The sequence below is a fragment of the Poecile atricapillus genome, chromosome 3, assembly GCF_030490865.1.
Source record: "Poecile atricapillus isolate bPoeAtr1 chromosome 3, bPoeAtr1.hap1, whole genome shotgun sequence".
NCBI classification, from domain to species: domain Eukaryota; kingdom Metazoa; phylum Chordata; class Aves; order Passeriformes; family Paridae; genus Poecile; species Poecile atricapillus.
The window spans coordinates 112,208,514-112,234,079 of record NC_081251.1 but is presented as its reverse complement, the minus strand read 5'-3'; the positions used below and the strand labels follow the sequence as shown (position 1 = coordinate 112,234,079).

General features: G+C 40.4%; 1 protein-coding gene across 2 annotated transcripts in view; it reads left to right on the top strand.

The window, feature by feature from the left end:
* Nucleotides 1-25,566, top strand: part of PLCB1 (phospholipase C beta 1) — a 336,286-nt gene that overhangs the window by 137,891 nt on the left and 172,829 nt on the right. The gene's annotated exons all lie outside the window — the stretch shown is intronic.

Sequence of the window (25,566 nt, the reverse complement as noted above, 5' to 3'; positions counted from 1 at the left end):
AAGATGGGCTGGTCAGACTCTTTATGCCCCCATTTGTTGTTGGTAAGCCAGCTGTATTTAGAAGAAAAGGGAAAAGGTGACTTTGGAGCAAAACTCTGCCTTTTTTTCTTGCACTGAGCCCTTCCTGAAGGGCTCTAAATCCTCCCCGTTCTGCCAGGTGGGTATTGAGCACAGCCCCCTCCAGGCAAGCCCTGGGCCCACACAGCCTCCCCCAGCAAGTGTGGCATCCTGGGACCACACAAAAAATTCCTCCCCTGCACAACCTGAGGCTTTATTTTGGCACAAGAATCCCAAAGCGGCAACCCAGGGGGAAGACAAATTCAAATTCCAGCTTCCCACACGGCAATACGGAGACTTACCACTGAGTCACCAAAGCTGCTTAAGAATATCATTATGATATTTCCTGCAAACAACATTCTTACCTGGTAAGCTGTAAAGTGTTCAGGCTTTATAAAATTCAATTCCCTGCTCAAAGTGTCCATTTACAGCTGCATTTCTTTTGCTGAATTTAAGAGACCTTGTATTTCCAGTGAAGTGGTTTCCAGCCCAGAGGGGTAACTGAGGTGGAAGTTCATTTTAGGGATCAGCTTATATTCAAACTTCAGGTGCTTGACAAGAGCAAGTTAGAAAGCAAAAGGACTCTGTTTGATCAGAGGACCTTTAGTTCATGTTGTCTTTGCAGGACAAACCATACTAAAGAGAGTGGCCTGTTTGCATCTAAGATGGAGAAGTCACAGCATACACTGTGCTTCATCCTGGCATCACTGACTGCATTTCAGTTCAAAGGAAACATTTAAATGCTTAATTCCACTGTCTTAGAAGTTCTTTCTCAGGGTTTGATTCATGTAATGTATTTGTGTTGTGTTGTGCTGTGCAAGAAAAAATACAAAAAGGGAGCAGCATCAAGTGTTTGCTGTTTTCAGCAGTTTAATTGTGTTGTGCTATGAGATCTGGGGTGGTAATGACTGATAATAGCAGATCTGTACTTAGAAGCATCACTTGGATGTTTTGGGAATGAGCCTGTAGACAAATTCTCTCTGCTGCTCTGAATGAATCTGTCTGTAATGAAATGAAGAAAAAGGTCTAATACATTGCTGAAATACACTCAGAATTAATACCCTAACTACTCCTGCAGGAAGCAAACACTGTGCTTAAATGTTCACAGGGCTGATGCTTTAGCTCCTAGGAAAAATTCTTCAATATTTTGAAGGTACAGATCTCTGAATATTAGAATACATAAAACAGGAATGCAGGATTCTCATATTAAACTGTGATGCAGAAAATTGTGGTTTGCAGCTTCAGACATGTGTGTTGTCAGTTCACATCCATGCCAGCATACAGAGAAAATTAAGAAAGAAAAGGGTGAGGCAAAAGGAAACAGCAAGGTGTATTTTGACTAAATCAGTAATGATCAGGATTTCAGGATTTGTGTCTCTGTGGGGTTTTTATAACTATAATTTCTTTCTGGAAAAGTCTTTACATGTTCTCAGGGTTAGGGTTAGAAACCTTTAGACTTGAAAAGACCTCTGAGATCATCAAGTCCAGCTGTTCCTCCAGCACTGCTAAGGCCACCACTAAACCAAGTGTCCCATCAATTAAATATCCCCAAGGAGGGTGGCTGTGCCATTTCCCTGTGGCAGTGCTTCACAAGCCTTTCTCCTGTTAATTTCTCCCTGAACTTAATTTTGACTCGCATGACTGACCTTTATCTATGAGGACAATGACATCCAGAATTTCCATCCCACTTAGAACTGGATTCATTGAATTAGACCTAGACCTAATTGCACCATGAGTTGCAAAACACAGCTCTGTCTGTGAGATGCTTTCATATTGTGGCCTCATTATAATAAGGTGTTAATGGCACAGTGCATTGAATTGATCTTGGTAATTATATTTCTGCTGCTCCGCAGGATCTTGCTGATTTTTTAGGCGATGCAAGGTGAGCCAATAATGAATAAATTTAAACTGTGTTGTAATAATTACATTGCTCTTGTCTGCATGTGATATTTGTACTTTTATGTTGGGAAAATTGAAGATTTGTAGAATTTTGTTCCTATCTTTAACCCTGTGTTTTCATACCATCTTCCTCTGCAATTACTTAACTCCCTCCAGATCCCTTGCAGCGATCCCTACCTTTCCCAGGAGCATCTTTTCACAAAGATGGAAGAAGAATTATTAAATAGAATAGTTAATAGAAGAATTATTAAATAGAATAGTTATTAAAGCTAGAGTTCATATAGCTGAATTTATTTATAAAAAGAAATTAGATGTACATATCCTTGGGTGTCTTGATTACGGGAATCATGCTCAGTTTGATGGAAGCAGGTGTGGAACCAGCTGCTCAGAGTGGGTTTGCTTTTGTCTGTTCCCCAGAAGGGTAAAAGAAATTCTTTCCTCTTCCATATCTTGGTAGCTGACCCACAAAGGACAACCCTGTGGAGTGTCAGGCTTTGGGTATGGAGATGATTTGTCTCAAAATTAAAGTCTAAAATTTTCAGAAGAATCTGAGGATTTTGTGTGATGAATTCCACTGGAATTGTGGTGGAACTTGACTTCCCAAGTCATTAATACTTAATTCTTTATCATCTATGTATTTTGTTACAAAACACAAAAGTTAGAGGTTATTTAGGTGGCAAAACAAGTTGGAAAAGTAGAAGTGTCAGCTTTATGTTGCTTGTTTAGCCATGTTGCTGACATTCTCCTAAGAAGTAAAATGATGATGATTTTAGCACTTCATAACTTAACTGAATCTCACTGAAATTCCATCCAAAAAGCGTGAAACGTTTTTGAGGCTTAAGGAATATTTCTCTGTTTTCTATGGGAAGCTTTATGCAAGTGATGGAGAGCATCAGTACCTGGAGTAGATTCCAGTAATTGGCAAAACAGGCTTCTTCTCTAAATGGAGAGACTTTGGGCTGGTCCCTCATGGTTTGGCCACATCTGTAATTCTGTAAGAGCTGGCTATTGCAGCAGCTAAATCCAGGGAAAACTGTAAATATTTTACATGATGAAAATCTTAGGTTACTCTCAAAATTTGGATCAAAAAACTAAAATCAGTTAAACTGTGAAGAAGCAAAGACAGGTCCTTTGTGGGATGAAGTTAATGATTCCCCTGTGATTTCAGGGGTTGTACTGTCATTTTTATGAGGGATTCTAGCCTGCAGTTTTTAGATAGAAAACTTGGAATTTTCCTCATATTTGGCTGCTCAAAGCGTATAATCTTAATATAATCTTAATCAGACTGTCCATCAGTAAGAATGGGAAAATGGGAGTGGGGTGATGCTAAAGCCAGGAGTAGTGATAACTGGATTTATGATAGTAGTGATCCTGTCCTTGAGGTACTGGATGTTTGTGAATGTCAAATCTCTTAATTGTCCTCCAAATTATAAAATAATTAATTTTCTTTATGAGGTGCCTTATCTGCATAGCTATTCTTTGCTTTGTGTGACAGAGATCTTTTTCTCTTGCCTGTTTCAGGGAGAAAAATCAGTCTGCTCTTCTTTAGGGATTTAGTGTGTTAACCATGATTTTATGTTTCCTGTTGGAAATGATGCTTTTGTGCTCTCCTGTGCAAAATAAACAAGTGAACAAACCAGAAACTGCCTAGAGGCTGAGCCTTTTTATTTTTTAGAAGTGTACTTTTAAACAAATCCTGTCTGCTTGTTGAGAGATTTCTCTGGCATCCCTAAGGAACTACTGGGATGTGTCTGCTTGTACAAGGCCGGGAAAGCACCAGGCTCGAGGAAAGTTAGCAACAGCACCTTTATTCTCATTATCTGTAGGAGTGTGGGGTCTGGATCAAACTGTCCTAAATTCTGGCTAAAATGACCAAGGTGTTATTTGAAAGAAAATGAAATGCCTGGAAGTTTTTAAGCTGGCAAACAGGATACTCTCTTTTCCCAGGAAGTTTTCTCACAGATGAGTTAGATTTATGAGATGAAATCAGTATATATTTAGGCAGCTTGTTTAGATCTATTTTATCCCATTCAAGCTGCAATAGGGCGTGCTCTTGGCAAGGCTGTTGCCCTACAACTCCCTGCATCCTCCCACAAATGTCCAGACAAACTCCAGACATTTCCATGGCATTGTGCAGCAGGTGACATTAACATGTCCTTCTCCATCAGAACATCAGTGCAGGAAGAAGCTTTTAGATAAAACACACAATCAACCACCCACTAACTCACATCTTAATGGGGTTTTGGCTGTCTTGTATCTGTATCAGAGAAAGAGTTATTAAAGTGTTCTCAGTTTGTTTGGCTTTGTCTTGGCTGTGAGGGTTGTTCATGCTGTTCTGTATCATCTCTAAAGATGGTCATCGATCTCCAGAATGTTGCCTGTGGCCCTGTTGAAGCTCTCCAGATTTTCCAATTCCTTGCTGGATGTAGTTCCTGGATGTAGAGTGGGCAGGTAGCTATAGAGATGAGCTGCAATACACAGTTCATTTTGAGGGGAAAGTACTTGGTCAGTGTTAAAAAGGTCCTATCTGTAAAGATTAAAAAATAAAATCCATCAAGAGAAAGGTGACGGTCCTTCGAGGCAGAATGGGAGGTACAGAGCCAGCACCACCACCAAGAAATTTTATCTCAAAAACAAAGTGCCACTCCTGAGCCAGGCTAAAAATGATACATGTATTAAATAAATAATAATAATATTTATTTAATATCATAATTATTTATTTAATAAATGTAGAAAAGGATCAAGAATTCACATTTGCTGTGCTAATAAGATACATGTTCCTGGTTGTCATTTTGCCTCCTGCCTTTATTTTCTTTTGAGACAAGTTTCTTCACTAAGGCCTGTTAAAGATTGAACCTCACACCTGAACTCTGCTTTTCAGTTATACCAAACAAAATAGATTTGTAGAAGAGGATGAGAAGGTAAAGAAAGCAAGAAGTCATAATTGAATGGGTTTCTTCTGCTTTTATCACATGATTTAAGTATTAGGTTTGCAGTTTGGGCTCTGCTTGAATATGAAAATAGCGTCAAACAGATGCAGTTCACATTTTGCCACAATATAGTATAACAGGAGAGGGGCAAATACAAGTTCTTCTCTGTTTAAAAACCTCAGTGAAGTTTTATTGAGGGGAAAGAATGATAAATAGTTTTAAAAATTCAGAAAATGATCTGGCACTCTCTTCTACAATAAAAAATTGCATGCATTATAAAAAGATTAAAATCGGGAGGGAGATAATTTTTTTAAGGAAAGAGGTGAGCCTTCTCATGGTGGTTTGGAGACGATCAATATTTTATATGAAAACTTCAGATAGTAAATTTAGAGTCTTTTATTTTCTCATTTCAAATTGTTATGGTGCCACTGAATTTTGTGAAACTGCTTTGCTTGTAGATCTTCCAAGAGGTTTTATCGGTTGTGGGTAGGTATTTTTTTCTTCTCACTCACCAAATATTCCTGCTTTGCACTTGCTGATTCAGCTGTGTTTTGAACTTTGCACATATCTGTTGTTTAGAATGGTCCTTCAAGATAGAACTTCTATTTAAATAAATAAATTTACAGCTGACAGACTTGAAAGACAGCAGCAGTTTTAATCTGGGTTGTGCACAGTAGGAACATAAGGATTTAACTCGACTCTCATGTACCTTTGTGTTGCTCTTCATGCTGCCTTATCTTTCTGCCTTATTAAAAACTGCCTGGTCCTTTAAATAATCTATAATTAATCCTTTCTAAAACCCTTGTGTCTCTGCAAAGTGACTCCTTTGAGATGTTTCCACGACCACTCTAATACATGGTCACAACTGCAGCCCTTAAAGAATTAAATTAGTCTTGGTTAGGCAGATTTCCCACATTGTTTATAGGAAATGCAGATTTTGCTATCAAGTGTCACGGTTTGGATTGGGTTTGGCAGTAATTTCCTGCACCCACATTGCTAAACTGAAGATCTGAAATAAGGAAAATGAGGTTATCTCTTGTAGGACATCTTTTAGGGTTGTGTAGGCAATGGAAAGGTTGGGTGAAGCATCTTGCTGATGGGTTTTTTGCCACCTTCAAGGTTTATTATCTGAATTTTAGATTCTTTCACCTTTTTATTTCTATTAATAGAGCTCAGTGAGTCCATACTCCAGGCTTCTTCTTCCACTCAAAGCAATTTACTTTTATTCTTAAAATTAATGCAAACGCTGTCAAGGAGCTGGGGAAGATGAATAATTTATTTTTCGAAATCTAGAGCCGCTGATAGCAGAAGATATAAGAAAGTTTTACCTACAGTGTTCTGTGTGTGCTTCCTTACTAAAAATGCCATCCATTTCCAGGCAGTTTTTGTTACTGAAAATATTTCACCCATCTAACCAAGAGAGTTTGTTGTCAGCCGTGGGCAGGGGTTATGTGCTTGTAATTGGTGAGAGTTGTCAGTATGGTCAAGTGAGTTATGTGAGAATTAATTCTGCTTTTCTAATCCCTTTGTGCTGAAGTGTTGGAGCATTTGAAGCTTGTGCAAAGCAAAATGACCCAATGTTCCTGAGGAAACAGAATTAGAAGGTCTTCAGCATGAGCTTTGTTTGCCAGATAGATGAGCAGCCCTGGAATCACTGGAGCTGGGCTGAGTTATCCTGGCTTGAAGGTCTGGCCGTCATGGTTTTGAATTTAATATGAACTGGTGAATACTTTCAGTGTGGAGCTCTCCCAAAGTCCTGGCAGTCTAGAAAGAATTCTGAGGATAATGTTATAAATACGTGTGTGGCAAGAGTAATGAAGTATTTGTGGAGAAAAATCTGAAAAGCCTGAGCTCTACGCTATGCAGTTCAGTATTGCCACAGTTTAAGGAAGTATTTCCAGTTATTATGAGGCTGTTGAAGAACAATTAAAGAACCAGTTGACTGAAATGGTTCAAAGGTTCAGTTTTGCATGTAATCATTAAATGAATTAAGTTCTGGTGACTGAATAATTTGAGAGCTTTAAATAATCCAACTTCCGACAGATATATCGGTAATTGAGAGGGAATCTGCACTTTTAGTGCAGAAAGAAATTAAGCTCATTTCTTATGAATTTGGGAGATCATTTGAAAAAGAGAATAACTCCTGGGAACTAGAAAGGAGCATTGATGCATTATTAAAAGGAACATATGTGGATTGTTCTATATTTTAGAGCCAAATAACCAAAGAAGTTGAGCTGAATTTGGGTCTTTCTAACATTTTATTCTTCTGGGGAGAAGGCTGGTGCTCAAAGCCATTCTCACAACACATTTCTTATCAATTACAAGGATCCTGATACTGAGGGTTGTGGGAAAAGGAAGAAAGCAGCAAGGTGGATGTGCCTGGTCCCTGTGCCAGGAGAAGGTGTTTTGGGTCTCCCTGTGCTCACACAAAGTATCCCAGGAACTACAGGCTGGCTGTAAAGCAAGTTTTCCAGGTGTTTTTCCAGCTTCATGCTGGGATTCAACATGATTTGGCCCCCTGATGCACACAGAGGTTTAGCCATGGTCTTGTCTTATCTTTTTTTACAGCTGTTTGTGATTGCTTTGAAAAAGTGCACGTTTTTATCTGACTCTGCAAAGGAAGCTTGACTTGAAAATCTTTTAGCTGAAATCTGAAATCTTCTCTTTTTCCTTCACCCCTCACTTTCATGATTTCCCACATTTGACAATGCTGTGTATATCATCACTTTGAATATTTTACTGATAATGAGGCAATTTCTGCCTTGCTGGAAATCTGTAATCATCTAGACACGTTTTGAAAGGAACACATAGATGGCACAAAGTAAAATGTGCTCCATTAGAAATTTATATCCTTTCTAACTGCATCAATTATTTTAATAAACAGTATTATTTTCCCTGCAGACCTTGCATCCCTCCTATCTATCATGGCTATAATTATATTAAATTTTCACATAATCATAGAATCACTGAGTGCTTTGGGTTGGGAGGGACCTCAAAGCTCATCTTGTTCCAACCCCCTGCCATGGACAGGGACACCTCCCACTATCCCAGGTTGTTCCAAGCACCATCCAGGCTGGTTTTGAACATCCCCAGGTTTGGGGCAGCCACAGCTTCTCTGGGCTACCTGTGCCAGGACCTCACCACCCTCAGAGTAATTATTTTAACCTAATATTCAATCTAAAACTACTCTCCAACACTTAAAGCCATTCCTCTTTTCCTCTCCATGCCCTTGTAGAAAGTTCCTCTCCAGCTCTCTTGGAGCCCCTTTAGGCGCTGGAAGAGGCTCTAAAGTCTCCTTGGAGCTTCCTCTTCTCCAGGCTGCACAACCCCAATGCCCTGTCTAGAAAAGGTGCTGCAGCCTTCACATCAACTTTGTGGCCTCCTCTGGTTTCAGATATTTCATTCAACACACTTCAAACTCTTCCAGGGTTTCCATCACACGGTGCTGTTTCCTCCTGTCCAAAGGGCATCATCCCTGCTGTTCCTCTGTGTGTACTGTTTCCTGCAGTATTGTGATTTCCCTCAGTCCTGCCCCTGTGGCACAGACCTGGCGCTTGTTTGGCAGAGCGTGGGGCAGAAATTAGGAGGAGTTTTCAGGTGATAAATAAAAGATATGATGCTCATTCTTAGTTAAACCTCTCTGCAATAGGCACAGGGACAAGAACAACTGAACCACTTGAAAGGAATGGGCAGCCTTTCACATTGACAGCAATTTCCATAAAATTGTTCATGGATTCCTAACATTTTCAGAGAAGCAGAATCCCCTTTGGAAAATGCTCACCCGTAGCTGGGTTGGCGTGTGCTGCTCTCGAGCCCCCATTTGCAGACGTTTTGGAGACTGCTGTTAGTGTTGGCTGAGTCACACAAACACCAGGAAGAAAGAAAACAAATCTTCCAGAGACTGGCTCTTTTATTTTGTCATTCACAGTTCTGGAGAAGGGAAATACCGTCTAGTGCTCTTTTTGTTTCAAACAGAACATTCTTTTTTTGTCTAAAATAGTTGGGTTTTTTTCCTATCACTGAGTCATAGAAAACATAGAGAAAAATTACCTAAAATTATATAAATACTGATGGGTTTTTACTGTTTTCATAGTCCAACTCTAAATTCTGAAATATTGTATTCTTAATCTGGGTAAAGGTCTTATAATTTCTTGAAATTTTACAAGCACTGGAAGTTTTTCCTATTTCTTGTTTATTTCTGGAATTTGCTTGATAGCAGACCCATCGTGCAGGTGGTGAAGGGACTAGAAATTGTTTCCATTTGAATATGGTCAGCTCCTTTTAAAACAAGTCCAGCTTACTCCATGGCTGACTCTTAAGAGCTTTATCAACATGGACCTGCCACTTGAAGTCCATTTTAGTCAACTGAGATGAGGCAAATGGAAGAATTTCACTGATTTTAACAATAAAACTCTTCATTTCTCTTTTTTTTTTCTTATTCCAGTGCAGTCAGAGTTTGGAGCATGAGGCAAAGTTCTCCTGTGAAGTTATTTAATGTTTATTCTACCTGATTAACTCTTGATGTCTTGGATTCACGAGCACTTTTTGGAGAGTAGCACGTTAGTCCTCAGGAATAAAGAAAATGACATCATTGACATTAGTAGGCACATAAAGAAAACTAATGAAGTTTGTTCTTTTGATCAGTCACAGAATTAATTTGGTAGACTAGTCTTTTCAAAGTGCTTCTTAGTAGAATGTTTTTGTTCCCACTTTTGATATCTTATTTGCAAACTAAAAAGACAAATCTGGAAATGCAAAGAATGATTTTCATATTAAATTATACTCTTTAGAAAACAAAAATAAAACCTAAATAATTACTTTCCTTAGTGATTTGTTAATGAGCTTGTAATGTATGCACTACAAGGAATATTAATGAAATGTCATGTTAAAGCTCCATAGCTCTTTTTTCCCAAAACCTAACAAATCATTTTCTTTTCTCTGGGTTTTAACAGTGACAATAGCAAGGGATTTGTCTGGAAACCCTCACAACTTAATTTGAGTTATGACAACATTGTCGAGAACTCTGAACTTCCAGAGTCTCCACAATGAAAACACAATGTAAACTGAAGCAGAACAGTAGTACTTTTATGACTAAAAGTGGTAAGAAAACAAACCTGATTCGCCAGGTGACAAAGGATTTACAGCCAGCAGAGAAATGTGCATTTTATTTCCAAGCTCCTTAAAAGCTTAATGAGTGAACCCACCATGGATGGGGCAGGGTTTGGCTCCAGGTGGGATTTTAGCAGTTCTCAGCGGGGAGGAACTGCTGCTTTGAGGGACTCACAGCCCCTTAATTAAGTGTCATATCCTGACCTGCTTATTCCCTTTGCACTGCCATCCCTTTCCAGCTGGGTAATAAAGGGAAAGGGGGAATTGTTGCCCTCTGCATCCTGCTGGTGATGGAGAACAGGCAGATCTGTGGGCTGGGGAGCTGCTTATCCCCCTGCCTGGTGAAATCCCTCCACACGCTGCTGTTTGGAACAGAGTTTTCCTGGTATTTTTGAGCTAAATGCCAAATTCTCCTTGGTGCTTTGTGGGTGTTCAAATCTTCCTGCTGCCTGTTTTCCCAGTTCCTGATAGTGGAATAGAATGAGTTCTGAGTTTATTGCCTGTCACCAAAACCTCTGTTTTTACTTGGAGTTCTGTTGTTCTACCTGGGTAAACAGGACACAAGTATCTTACAAGATTTAAAGCTTGCTTTATATCTACCTTGAAAAAAAACCTATTCCAAAAAACCAATTATTGTTGAAATAGTTGAGGCAGCCTTATAAAAAATGTCCTAACTGGAGACTGGGGCTTGAGACTTGGGAACTCTTGTTTTTGCCATCTACAGTGGAAGGGGCTTTAGGAGCTCTGTGTTTCCAGAACCCCTAGGTATACACACTTTGGCCTTAGATACGTGATGCATCCTGAAAGGTGTGATTCAGAGTGCCTAATAATGGAAGGTTAAATTCTCCATGTGTCAGAGAATACACATGACCTAGAGACAGCCAGGGCCATGTCCCTAAAATGAAGGCAGGATGAATTATCCCACCCCAGCAGCTGAAATATGCCTTCATTGCTCATTGGTTATTCAGCTGCTTGGAGGGTTCACAGGATTTGACACACATTATAAAAAAACTTCCAAAGAGTTTGGGGTTTTTAAAACAAATTTCTGTTCAACTGTTTTGCTTTCATAGGCTTTTAAAGCCAATTTTCAAAAATCTGTTTGGAAAGAAGATTGGCAACACCAAAACCTTTCCAGAAATTCTCATCGGGAAAAAGCCTTCTAATGTGAATAGATAACACTTTTGACAGAAGCAAAGTTCCTTAATGTGTGAGGAACAAATCTTTGCTGCTCTTGAGGTGATGCACAGAGAAAGCAGGAAATAAGAGGGGCAGGCAAGAGGAGAGAGGAAGGAAAGAAATGAAAATAAAAGCTATTTTAGGCATAGCAAGGCCAAAGTTGTGAGCTGGGGCAGAGGTTCAGGGGCTCAGAATAAAAGTATTTATTACCAAGTTGCACTGGCAGAGAGGCACTGAGAAGGTTTTGCTGAGAACATTTTGAGTAAGGGAAGGAGGAGGAAAGAGAAAGACCTGTAGAGGTGTTTGGCAGCTGGGCAAGAGCTTGCCATTGTTTTTGCCAACTGACCCGATGGGATTTTGGACAGGATGTTGAAGGAGAGGCAAAAGGCTTTGAGCAGGGCTCTGAGAGTAACTGTGCAAAGGACTCGGCTGCTGAAGGCAAATTCAGGGCAGGGGCTGCAGGAAGGGAATTTCTCCACGTGCTGCTGGAGACAAACAGCATCTCAAACCAAGAGCACAAGAATTGGCTGCTATTAACGGGGGGAGGAAGGAGAGCTGAGTTCACCTTGCAGTGTTTGTTGGCAGAAAACTTCCCATACTGAGATGGCCTAGGCACTGTCATGGGGCTTCCCACTGTGACTTTTCCCTTTGCCTTCTGGAATCCTTGCTCTTCCCACTCTGGAGTCTCTCCTGCCCCAGAGTTAGAGCCTTCTTTGCAATACAGGGATGTTCAGAGCACACTACCTATGGAAATGGGACTTGTGGAAGGCCTGTTTTTCCTACTGATTCTGATGTTTTTATACCATCACACATTTTGTGTCTGATCACAGTATAATCACCAAGACCATTCCTGGTAGGGCTTTATTTACAAGTATATTTAAAAATGTCTGAATTAACTTAAATATGAAAAACTATGGACATCATTCTGTACCAGACACTTCTGGAGTGAGCCCTGAAATATGTTTTTATCCCCACAGTTGAAAAGGTATGTTCTGCAAGGCATTTAGGGCCCTCAATTCAATCACATTTAATTGCAGTTGACATTATTATTGCATGACTAAGTATCAGCATCTTAAATATTGTCCAGTGACCTTGAAGTTTCCCCAGCTTGGCACATATGGTGCTATTACATCCATAGGGAAGAGAGTGCCTTATTTTCTGTTCCCACAGCCAGGAGGTTTCCAGGCTGCACAGAGCCAGGATTTTAGTGTCCTGTGGGACACGAAGAGCCAGTGTGCTCCCCCTTCTTGGAGAATTCAGCCAAAAGTCACTGACTAACTTACTTTGTCCTTGGTCCCCATAAACCTCTGGCCATTGTGAAGGAGTCACCACTTCTCTCACCACCTCTGCACCTATTCTACCACCTTGTTCCATGAAGGAAAAGCTAGGAGAACTGGATATTGTCCCTTCAGGTGTGTGGGACTGGGAGAGAGAGGTGGTGAAGGTGGATGTGTTCTGCTTTTAATGACTGTGGATCAGTTCAGGGACACACATGGCACAAGGAGAGTGCTCTCATTAGCACAGCTTTGGAGATAGCTTCAGCATCCTGCAGCTCTGCAGAGCATTTCACTGAGGCTGTGCACAGCAGAACCTTCTCCTGGTTGCCACCAGCTGTCAGGGGTTGTTGTGAGGAGGAGAGAAATTCAATTCATCCTTGCCCAGCCAGACCTCACCACTCTCTTCTGGCATCCATTCCCTTTCCAGCCTTCACGAGGTGACAGCCAAGCAACATGAAAAGCAAAGGGATGTACTTCATAGAAATTTTCTGTAGAATAAAGTTCTGCAAGGCTTGCTTTAGATTTTTCTTTGGGAAATCCAGATTTCTTTCCTTCTTAAAGCTCTCTGTACCAATAGTATTTATTTGTTCTTTCAGCAGCCTTGCATCCTGCAGCTTCAATATTGCCGCTTTGTGGCACTTACTTGGTGGTTTGTACCCTTCTAGCTGCTGGCAACCATCAAGCTTTCAATATATAATAACTGAGCAAAGGTGGTTTTCTGAAAGAAAATAAGCAGATGTCAAGGTTACAGTTGCTCTTGGGACGACAAGTCCCTGGTAATAAGCACTTGTTTCAAAAGACACACTCAGTAGTTCTGCAGGAAATTTTAGCATTCAGGCTTCTGTCGTGAGTCACAAAAGCTTTTGTTTTACCCGAGACAGGAGAGCTCAAAGCCATGTTATTTCCTGGGCACAGCACAAGTGGGCTGGGGATTATTCAGGGGTTTCAAGCTTGGGGCAGCTGTGGGGGCTGAGGACTCCATGAGGTTGTCATTTCCAACTCCCACCATCTCCACAGTCTCCATTTGCTGCAGCATGTTTTCTTTGCAACAAATTCTTCACTGATGTAAACTAGGGAGATTTTTGTAGGTGGAATTGTTTTGTGCAGGTTTTTATATTTTTGCTGGTTTTAGTCCCTTCAGAAGTGTCCAGGCTGGGATTTGGGGCTGATACCTGGCAGGAAAGCTTTCACCTCCTCTGGATATCAGAATCAGGTCAGAGACCCTCAGGACTTACCTTGGAAGAGCCTCCTTGCTGTGTCTCTGTTCCTTCCCACGTGTTCACCCATGAGCTGCCTCCTCCCTGTGTCTCCTTCCCATTCCCAGCCTGTAAATCTCATCATGCTGTGTGTGTCTCGAATCCCACACAGCCAGAGCTGCCAGCTCTGCATCCCTGCACCGCCAACAGCACCATCCCATCCTTCCTGCAGCTGCCAGAGCGGGATCCTTCCCTTGCAAACAGAGAAATCTCCTCTTAGTTACAGCCCAGTGCAGCCTTCCCCGCTCCAAACACACCAGTGCTTAAATACATACTTTGTTTGGGGTTTTGTGAGGTTGTTTTTTATCAGCATCCATTGTTTGGCTTCTTAGAAAATATTTACAAAATATTTTTATGTGCTTTGAAAACAAGCATTGAACAAATCACAGTTTATTTGGGGGTTTTAGAAATTAAATGCAGAAAATTCAGTAAAAACTCTATGAAAGGGTGGGGGTAAAAAAAGATAAGACCTTTTCATTAAATAACTTTCTGGATAAAGCATTTCAGCAAGGCAGTTTTGTGGATTTTTTTCCCAGATTCAGATATGGAACTATGACAGGACAGGCTTTCAGAAACCTCAGCTGGATGTCATAGGAAAGCTAATTTCAGGAAAGTAGACAATTAGGTATAAACAGGTAAAGTACACAGTTTTTTCTAACATATTTGGCAGTCAAGTGGAGTACCTTTCTTTTTTTTTCAATGTAATTACTCCATAGGTGAGTGTCATCTTTAACTTCACCGCTACATTCTCACCTGTCCTGTAACAGTGTAAATCCTGGGACAACATGGATGTAATCAGTGTGATGGGAAGTTGCTGCATTCCTGTGAGAATATTAAAATTTGTCTCTGCTTCTTTCCCCTTCTTGTTCCTCAGAATATCCCTTAGTGATCTTTTAATCAAGATCCTCACTCCCATATCCCTAAAAGAAACTTTTCATGGGGATGCCACATTTCTCTGTGAACTTTCCGTATCACTCCAGACCACATTCCCAGTTCCTAGGGACAGGTTTGAGCCTGGAGGATGGAAAAGCAAACAGGAGGCACAGTCTGTTCCAAAGAGATCATTCACAGCAGGTCTGTCATGAACTGTGATGGTTTAGGGAAACATTTCAAGGCAATAACTCTCAAAAACTGCCCATCCATTTCTTGGCAGCAATTTGCTGTAGGTGAACTTTAAAAAACTGGGTTAGAATTGCCTTTTAAAAGGTAATCAAATACCAGAATTGTTGTTCTGTGGGGAGTTTGTCAGATCTGATTCTTTTTCCTTCTTGGCTGGAGGAAAAATAAAGAATACATATTAAATTTTCATATAGAGAGGTGAACTGCTTTTTCTTTGCAGTCTCAGTTTATTAGAGAGATTTTTTTTTACCACTGTCTGTTCTGGGCTTGGAGTTTTGGTCTGCTAAAATGAATCAAAGTGTTTGAACATAATTTGCTATGAAATTATACCTTGGTAAAAAAAAATAATCTTCCTGGAGCCACAGTTTCAGTGATGTTAGAGGTTACCAGCACGCTCTTAGATAATATCATGAAATGATTCATTCTGAGTTTCTTCTGCTATTAAGTAAAATAAAACCTTCTGGTAAAACCCTGTTTTCCATCCAGATGGATTTATGTTCTTGGGGCTTTTTCTGAAGTCCAGTGGACAAAATAGATACTTTTTGAGTTAACTGCTCTGAGAATAGGGACTCTGAGTCAAGATGTTGAGACTTAATAAAGTACAGATTTCTTTGACTATGGGTGTTGATGACGAGAAAAAGCTGGATCCAGCACTTCCCTTTCCCTAATTTTGTTTCTCTGATTCAAACTTCAGAATAAAATTGATGAGGGAGAGAGCAGGTGAGTCAGTGTCCTGGAACACAGCTTTGTAGCTGGAATTAACATCTGCTGGTTTCTTTGTCCACGGTGCCATTTATCTGAGACCCCGTCATCCACGGAGCCATTAACGTGCGGGGAGCTGGGAAGAACTAATTACTTTGGCACTGCTAGGACTGGGAAGGGGAGTTCTGCAGAAAACCTCCAGGATGCAAAACCAGGAGTAATTGCCCATTTTCCAGCTGGATTCACAAAATGCTGGTGTTGCATTAGCTCTTTCAGAGAGCTGAGAAGGTGCCACCATCTGCTTTGTTTCCTGTGAACCTGCTCACACTGCTTTCCTTTCCGTGGTCTGCTGTGTGCTGCATATCCCACACATCCCTCTAAATATTTGTGTATTTTGCTGGTTTGACAGTGTAAGGTCAGGCAGGGTGGGTGCTTGCCATTAGTTATAATTTCAATGATCTTGCCAAAACTTTTCATTGCACTTGCATAGTTTGTGACACTGGGTAGTGATGTTTTAACTTCCAAACCGTTCTTTAGATTTCCCTGCTTCTAAGCAACCAATAAATGTGTTAAATCATCTCTGCCCCATCTGGAAACCAAACTTAATGCTCATCTACATCAAAACCATGAGGCACCATCACCTCTCCTTGTGCAGTTTGTTTTGGAGTTGGCAAAGCCACAATTTGAGATTAAGTTCCATTTAAAGTATTAGAGCTTTTCAGCTGTAATTTTGAAGTGAGCCAGTCCTGCTGACCTCCTTCTGGTGGAGGTAGGGTGTAAAGGATGTAAATGTTGTTGCCATTTGTGTTGCCTGATTGCTGTATGGGGTGGAAAATCGACATGATTCAGGTTTGCAAAGCTGTCAGTTGTGTGCTTAAACACAGAAATCTGTGAATGTTGTAGTTGTGAACGTTTATCCAGGAAATAAAATATTGCAGTGTAGCCGTATCCAGCCTCGTCTGGGCTATCCTGGGACAGAATTTTCCCTTGAATTTTCACTGCTCATAGCAGAGGGGCATGTGATGCATTACCACTGTCAGGAAGCCAGAAATAGAAAAGAATTTGATTTTAAAACTTACTGGGGTGTGTCTTCAAGTTTGAAATAATGTTATTGATTCATTTATGCACTGAGAGTAGAGACTTCAATTTATCAGCGTTATCATGTGAAGCAGAAGAGTAATCCTACTTCCCATTCCAGATGGGGACACTGAGAGCATGAAACTGTATTTCCCAAATTTCCAAGGTTCTACAGACATTGATTTTTTTGGGCTTTCTGCTTTCAGATTTCTTAATGGGACCACAGGGTTTCAAACAACAGATTCATAGTCTTTCAGGTGATGTGTAGAGAGACTGCAGCTGAAAAGTTCCTTTGGGAAGAATTATACAACTCTGTTTAAGCCAGGCTTTCACTCTTGGGGGTTTGAAATGAGCCGAGAAGCTGAGGAGGAATTCTGTGTGTGGAGAGTACGGGGGAGCACAGTCAGTAGGAACACAAAATGCAAGTACTTTGTGCCATTTGGAAAAGTCCCTTGGCAAGCTGGGATCTGCCCACCTCCCATTGCTCTGCAGTGGAAAATAACCCTTCTGCTTCTCTTGGTTATGATCTCACCTATCACAAATTGAATTTTTCTTATGCTTTGAGTAATCTGTGACAGCGTTCTTACATCAGTTTGGGTTTATGGGTTTTTTTTAATTCCATGTGAGGTAAATTCTTAGATGTAAGTGAGCTAAATGCAGAGATTTTTGTTTAGTCAGTTCAGCCACTTGCTTATAGGCACTTCTGTGAATGATACTTAATGGGATTGATTTCCTAAAGGACTTCAATTGGAAGGGCAGAAGTCAAGTTTTTCTGACTGATCTATATTTAATGGAGAGGTTTGGGTCAGTCATCTTCATCTTGCTGCCTGAACTCTGATGTGCCTGAACTCTGATGACATTTCATCAGGTGAGATTTGAGACAAAATTGCCATCAATCTCTCCTCAGAAATATCAAGAAGATAGTTAATGAGAAAAATCAGCCAATTATAGCGGGGGGCCTCTCCCCCTGGCCTCACTCGTTTGCTTCACAGGCAGATTTCTCCCCAGGCAGCTAAAAAAGCACTGCAAAAGCATGTAAAAAGGGCTGGTCTCTTGCTGTGTGCTCAGAAGAGGTTTGAGAAGCCCTGGAAGAAGACAAGCCAGGTTTGCTGTGTCGTAAGAAATGCTTTGCCCCTGGGTCAGGGTGTTGGGCACAAAGGGAGTTTGGTGGTTCTTAGAGTGGCACAGATGTCTGCAGTGGAGCTGCCACCCCAACCTTGTGATTCTGTGCCTCTCCCCAATTCCCAGGTCTTGTTTCTTCCAAAAGAAGTGACAGGGCCATAATGTAACTTTAAGTAACTTCAAAGAGTGTTTTCAAGACTTTTTAATAACGCGGGAGAACTTATTTAATGCTCCAGTTATAGAGGAGTTACTATAATAAGAACTCTTCAGAAGTGATTGTGCTCTGTGAAGTATCATCCCTCTTAAATCAGTGGTGTTATGGAAAAGGCTTGTTCATACACCCAGTGCATTATTGAAAATTGCTTTTATAATTCAGGTTCCAAGTAAATCTGCCAGGATGGAAGAAAATGATCACTAATTTCCTGATCATAAACACCAGAAAGCAGCGCAGTTCAGCTTACCTGACTAGTTCTGTAGAGATCCATGGAATTACTTTAATATGTAAACAAAACAGGGTTTGATATCAAATCTTCAGTAATGTCCTAGAATTATGAGCTTGGCCAATGCTGTCATGTGGTTTATAATGTGTCAGTGTTCTTGGCAGATTAACATACAAAACCAGTTCACATTGGTTTTTACTTCTCAAGAGTTTAGAAACCAGAGCTACTGAGGTACAGCTGAATGTGGGCAGCTTTTCACGATCTCACATCAAGGTGATGATCCTGGATCTCAGAGCATTGTAAAAGTTGTTGCTTTTGGTTTAGATCAGTCCCCTTGGACCTGCTCTTTGCTGCCTTGCTCTGCACACAAGCACACACAGCTTGCTGCAGTTCCTTTCTCCCACCTTGCCATGTCCAGCATCGCAGGGCAGCCTGAGATCCTTTCCCAGATCTGTTTTTCCAGGAAGAAGAAAAGAAGACAAAAATAGAATGCCTTGGAGAAAATCCCTGGCAGGAATTGAAAGACTGTAGCCCTCCCAACAGCACTTGTTACTGGAGTTTTGTTTTATTGCTTTTTTCCTGCTTTGTCTCATAGAAGAGATTGTTACATGTCTTTCCTTCAAGGAATGGAGAGGTCAGCAGAGCTGCCCTGGTTTCAGGAGCCATCACTGCAGACTGTGCCAAGGCTGGCTCTTGATCCAGCCGTGCTGGAAAGGCTGCAGTGGCTGTGGGGATGGACCCAGAGCTTCTGCAGCCTCACAGAGGCAGGTACAAAGGAGCTGCTGCCAAACAGAGCCCTGGGACACTCTGGCAGAACTTCTGGGAATGTCTTTTATCAGATGCCATCCCTGTTACATTTCCAGTCATTTGATGAGACAGGCCAGAATGGTTTCATTTCAGAATTTTATTTTGGCTGTCCTTCAGCTGCCTGTGATTTGTGGGGCTGTAATTTCTGAGGTTAAACTTCTTGAGTACCACACTGCTGTGATCAGCACTAAGAGTTGTGATCTGTTGTTTGGGTTTATCTGGAAAATGATAAAGAAAAAGACATTTTCTATCTTCCAGCTTCAGTGGGATAAGTGTTAATGCTCACTGGAAGCTCATGAATAAATAAATAAATGGTTTTTGATGGGGCTGTGAAGAGCACAGAAGATTATTGGATCAGCGATCCTAACTTGAAGGGCATTGTCATCTGTCAGTGCTGTGTACTAGATGGGTGTTATCTACTGGGAATTTTGTCAGCCAAGCTTATGCAGACCATTAAAAAGTCAGGTTTTGTCAACAGCTGCCAGACAGTAGTCTGGAGGAAAAACTAAATAGCAATTTTATATAGGAGAGAAGCTGTGAAATTTTGTAATTTCCATTATTCACAGAATTTACCAAAACCTGACCTCTCATTACTCTTGGAATTCTTTCCCTGTTATGTGCAGAAATGCATCATGAAACAATCTATATATAAATATAGGGCCTGCTTCTCTGACTGGGAGCAGCACTGAGATGTGTTTGAAACACATTTCCCCCTCAAAAAAAAAGTGCTCAGAAACTCCAGTTTCTAAATGTTTTCTCTTCATTTGCATTTGTGCAAATACTGGTTAGTGGGGGAGTTACTTTACAGAAGAGTTAGAAATAAAGGTATGATCACATTTGTTTAAAGATTATTGAAGACGGTTTAGTTTAATAACAAGGCAAGTGTTTTTCTGAAGATTTGTATTTTGGGGGGTTGCAAACTTTATGTGGTAGAAACTGCTTGGTAAAAAAGCTGTAATTGGTAAACTGGGTTGTCAAGTTGACAGAAAATACATAAAAATCATAGCACTACCAGTGTTGGAAGAGACAGGATAAACTTTTTATTAAAACAAAGCATCATTTGATTCTATGTTTGACTCCATCAGTAGGATCTGTCTATTTCCCAAGATGTTTTTAAATTGTTTACTCCATTTCTAAAATGTCTTGTCACTTGATAGCTCTCAAGGTCAACATGACCTTTCCTGTCAGGCCTAATCCTTTATTCACAGCCAAGCAAAGATTGAATTATAAATGTATTAAGCTCATTGGGTGAACATTAAAGTGAACAAAGGATTATATTGAGGAGAAAAACTCCAATTATCACTGTACAAAAGAGCTCTTTGTATATGATACTGTGGGCTCTTGCTGTCCTTGTTTGTGTCCTCATTAAAACGTTTTTGGTCATTTATATTCCAGGTGTTGCAATAAATGGCTCTTTAGGCTGATTATAAAAGCCTTGATTGATTTTGTAGGACCTGAATGAGCGATGTTGTTCCTCTTCAGCTTCTCCAGCCAGCAAAGGTGTTGGATCTGCTGTAACCCCAGCTTCCTTTGCTGCCACAGGTTTCTGTAAACTGATGGATTCTGTTCCCTGAAGAATGGCAAGAAGGAAAAGAAGCCAGGGGGTAAAGGAGGTTCACTGGGAGGTGCCCAAAAAGAGACCAGGTTGTGTGGGCTGGGTGTAGTCTGCTGCTCCATCAAGGTGTCTGGTGAGAAGGGATCTGCAGAACAAGTAGGCAGCAGGAAAAGAGATAAATGAAGTGGGACAGCTAAGTCAGAGCGGAACAAGGTGCTTTGGAAAAGTCTGAGATGTTTTAGAGTGGCCCACGGCAAAAGGCATAAATTTTTTATTGTTATTTTTATGACTTTGGACACGGAATACCTGGAAATGGGAGAACAGCTTCATAACACAGTGTCCCTTGATGCAGCAGGTCTGTTACAGGGGTTTATGCTTTTGTACCCCCTCTGTCCACCTTTGTCAATGTCAGGCTAAGAAAGCAGAGCTGAGCTGCACAGGGACAGAGAGGAGGGAATAAGAATGTTCCCTTTCCTTACCCAATTTGCTGCCTTCAAACATTGCATTTTGAAAGCTGAGAAAATATCATTTAATAATTTTTGCTTTCCTGCACATTTCCCAAAACACTTGTTATTCTCTTGCAGCTGAAATAAGGTTGGTCATGTGGAGAAGGGTAAAATAGAAGTGTTTTATTATAGCTTCTTCTTTTACTAGTTCATGGAGTTAAAAAAAACCACAGTGAGAGCAACTGAAAGGCTAACTTAAATTTATGTTTGTTCTTGGCCTGGCACTATTTACAGGAGAAGTTGTGATGTTCCTTTCTGAACATTCTGGTAACTATTACCATGAAGGATCATGAACCTCAATTAATATTTGCAAATTCCTGCTTGTAAGTAAAAATAGCCAGAAGTTATTACTGTCCTTGAAAAACAAGGTTATTGACGTCAATAAAATATGTAATAACATTATCCAGGAGAAATATAACGTCCCACAGGCAGAATGTCAGTGGTGTGAGAAGGAGCCACAAGTGAGCATCAGTGTCTCTGTGTGTTCAAAGCTAAGCAGCCTCAGTTCATGTGCACACACTAAATTAATTGTTGGAATGATTGTTAGGGCTTGAAACCTTTTTGGTCTTGATGGCCAGATTTTCACTGTTAGGTGTCTGTAAATTTGCTGACTTCTCTGCAGTTTTATAGAAGACCTGGGCTGCTTTTACAGCCGTTCTGCTCAAACACAGCCTTTGCAGGGGAGCTGCCCAGGACCTGCTGAGGGACTTCTCCAGTTCTCTCCCACTGACACTGGAACTGATGGCATCAGGTAATCCCTCTGTGCCAAACCCAGAGTTTTAACAGTTCTACAAGGGAAAACATTCCCCAAGTCCTATGAGGAATTGATAAAATGTGCTTTTAAAACAGGAAAGTGGGGCTCCAAAGGTGGTTTTTAGACTCTACTGTTGATAGCTGAAGTTGCAAGATGTTGGTTTGGACTCGTGTCTTACTTGATGGGTTTTCTTTTTTTTTTCCCATTTTTATTTCCCATTTTCAGTATGATCCTCACTGCTGTATTTTTACACAAGTTGAAGCATTTATTTTCATTTTATATTTGTTAAATTGTGACAGTTTATGTACCCTGTGAGGTTAACTCCATCTTGTACATCACAAGGATTCTTACATCACATATTGGATCTGTTGGGATTCCATGGCACAGACTTCTACACTTGGCAAGTTCTCTTTTTTTTTTTTTTCAGGGGAACAACTGTAAGTGAATTGATGTTTAGTGCTAACAAGTGCATAATAGCCTTTTCCTTTCTTCTTTTCCTTATTTTATTTCCATCATTGCCTGTGTTTTAATGGCCATACATCTCACAAAGTAAATTTAAGCTCTTAATTCCAGCTGTTACACGTATATGGAGCTGTACATTATATTGTCAGCCTGAAAATAGTGCTATACCTATTCAAGGTGCAGGACTATAAAGTGCCCATCAGTACAGTGATAAATTGCAGGGCCAGTTACGCAGCTTTTTTCAGGACATCAAGTTGAAAAATAAGGAAAAGGACAATTAAACCTCTGCTAACATGTGGGTACTGATGTGAAGTTATCCCAGGGACACATTTGGGAGATTTTCTTGGCTGAACCTCAAGGGATTTTTCTCCACACACCCCAAAACACATCATCTGTCTTGAGTGCCATCTTCATCCCTTCATGGCTGGAAGTGTCACAGCCACCTGAGCATCACAAATTCATAATATTAGATGCTTTAAAGAGTTTTCTTCTTTCCTGGACAAAATCCACGAGGAAAAGGAAAACCTGTCTGTGGCTATGGAGAAGGTACTGCCGCTGCCAAAATATAGCAGGAAACAGAGAATTTGCTAATTCACTTTGGTGTCACAGGAACATCTCTAGCCTTGTGGCATTTGGTAGACCAGTAGCAAGAGATGTTTCAAAGAGGAATTCTTGTTTCCAACACCACTTTCTCTCCTATTTAAAAACACATCACGTGCAGCATTTTGTTGCTAGGTGCCTGCTTGGCCGAGAGCTGGTTTCTAAGCACGCTTTTATATTTAACTAACCCCTGCACAGCTTGTGAAGCATTTTGCCCCCATGAGTTCTAATTTTCCCTTCACTGTTTTCTGTATTTTTAGGTAACGAAAATTCCTTCTTTCTCTTCATAAATTTAATTGAGATAATGTCTCCCAGCTAAATATAGGGGATTTACATCTCCTCCTTGAAACTAGAGAAATTGTGTGCAGAAGTAGTACAGCTGGATATGGGCTGCTATCAGAAAATGTTGTGGGAAAGAAACCAACAAATTAAGCATTATTTAGTTTTAACTCTGTAATTTTTAGTTTTGCATCACTTAAAGAACTTTTTTTTAACAAAGTAGAGAATTTATTGCTATTTGCTTATGATTCATGCATAAATTCCACAGAGATTCAAGGGAAAATAGAGGTAACAGAGAGCACAAAAGTCTGGGTTTTCAAGAGCAGAGGCTATGCACCTTTCCATTGATTTAAAATGAGCAGGAGTTAGATTAAAAGTTTCTTTAAGTTGTTAAACCAACCTCCCTACGAGGGGTCTGACTTCAGGCAGTTGTTAATTTGGGGCTGTCTCTGCCAGCACAGAGCATTGGAGCAGATGAGGAGATCGTGTGGGAGGGAAATGCCCATGGTTTGTTCACAGGGATGGAGAGCTCCCTGCCAGGGACAGCCTGACTTCTTCTGGGGCACTCCAGTTTGGGAAGGAATATCACATTTCCAATTGCTTTGCTTCCATGCTGCTTTTTTTTTTTTTAATCAGAGGGGAAGGATGTTGCCTGAATTACACATAAAGACACCCCACTTACTCTGAAACAGCAGCAATTGAGAGCAATAAACCCACCATCCACAGCAGCCAGTTTTTCTTACAGAGCTTGAAGAAAAAGCAAAATTGAGGACAAAATGTTGGCATAACACTCTGACTCTTCTGAAGTTGTTCTATCAGTTTGTGTGACATATTAACCAAAATTCTTCTAGGCTTTAGGGGCTGCCCTTGGAGTGCATCTGCAGCACTCAATCAGATTGTATTGCCAGGATATAAAGGGTGATCAGAGAAATCTCTTCATACCCGGTATTATACTAACAGCAAGGCCATTTCATTGCTTTTCTGTAAAGGAAAGAATATTTTAACTAGGGAGAAGAAAATTTAGGTTCTGAGCTTCCTGATTTGGAATTACCATGAAGAGTTGGTTTCATTTCCCCCAGCAGCATCAATAAAATCAGGATGAAAAGTCAATTGCTTTTACTAAAGCAGCAACAGTCTGAGTAAATTGTTTTGCTGAAATTCTACTAAAATAATTTCAAATAAACTCAGATATTTACTCTCTGGAGTTTGTCGTAGCGAGATTCTCATTTAGGGATAAAAAGTGATGCTAGTTCTGCAGTGGAGGATGAATCTGCCTGACTTGCAGTGTGATATATTCTGGAAATCCTCATAGAGTGTCCCTAATTATAAATACTGCAGGCAGCTAATTCATGTTCATTTCTGTGATTTGTAGCTGATGCTGCAGCAGAAACTTCCCTTTTCTCGCTCTGGCCAGATCAGATCAAACTGTAGTAGCTGCATAATTAAATGTGAGCCCGTGTTTAAATGGAATTTACCTTTGCTTCCATCTCCCCTGCTTTTGGTACAGCTTGGAAAGCTGAGGTTGATTCTCTGATCTTATTACAGTGCTTTCCCTGATGTTTATGAAGATATAGTGATTTAAACTAGCTCAAAATGTTCTTCTGAGATCAGCTTCTTGCATTTGTCATTGAAAGTTCATACTCAGTCTCCATCGGCTATGATAATATTTTTTAAACTTTGACTCTTTCTGATGATGAAGTTACAAGATATGCTGGTGATTACTAAAGGATGTAGCTCACTGACATTTACATACTGCTCTGGAAGAGAAATCTGCTGAATGGGATATATATTGCAATTACTGTGGTCCTTTTATTCTCATTCTATCTTTTTTCCCCTCTTCCGTTTTCTTTTTTTTTTCCCTTTTCCTCTTCTTCTTTTCCTCTTCATTTTATCTCCTTTTTCTCTTCTTTTCCCCTCCCTTTTCCCTCACATTTTTGTACCTTTTCCCTTCCTTTTTTCTTCTTTTTACTCTTCTTTTTCTCTTTCTTTTCTTTTTACTCTTCACTCTTTTTACTCTTATATTTTCAGGTATGACCATGCCTCTGTTCCATTTCACTTCTTTACAATTGTGCAGGGAATCAAAAGTGAAACCTGGGCTTCACTGATGGCAACAGCAGCGTTTTGTTGGCATAAACAGGACTGGGATTTTCCTCACTTGTTGCTGTTTTATTTGACCAGTCAGGGGAACATGATAGGACTTTATCAGCTAAGCCACAATCTGTGTGAAATACACAGCAAACATGAATGAGGAGTTAAGGAGGAAGAGAAAGCCTCTTTTTAAGATGCTGCAGCTTTTATAACTTGAATTAATTTTCTTTATGGGGACACTAATTATAACAGATCCTTCCTTCCCTGTCCACTGTTAGGAAGGACAGGATTTTTTTCAGGCTTTAACAAAAGTTAAGCTCTCAAGCTCTCTGCTCAGTGTTGCCATCTGGA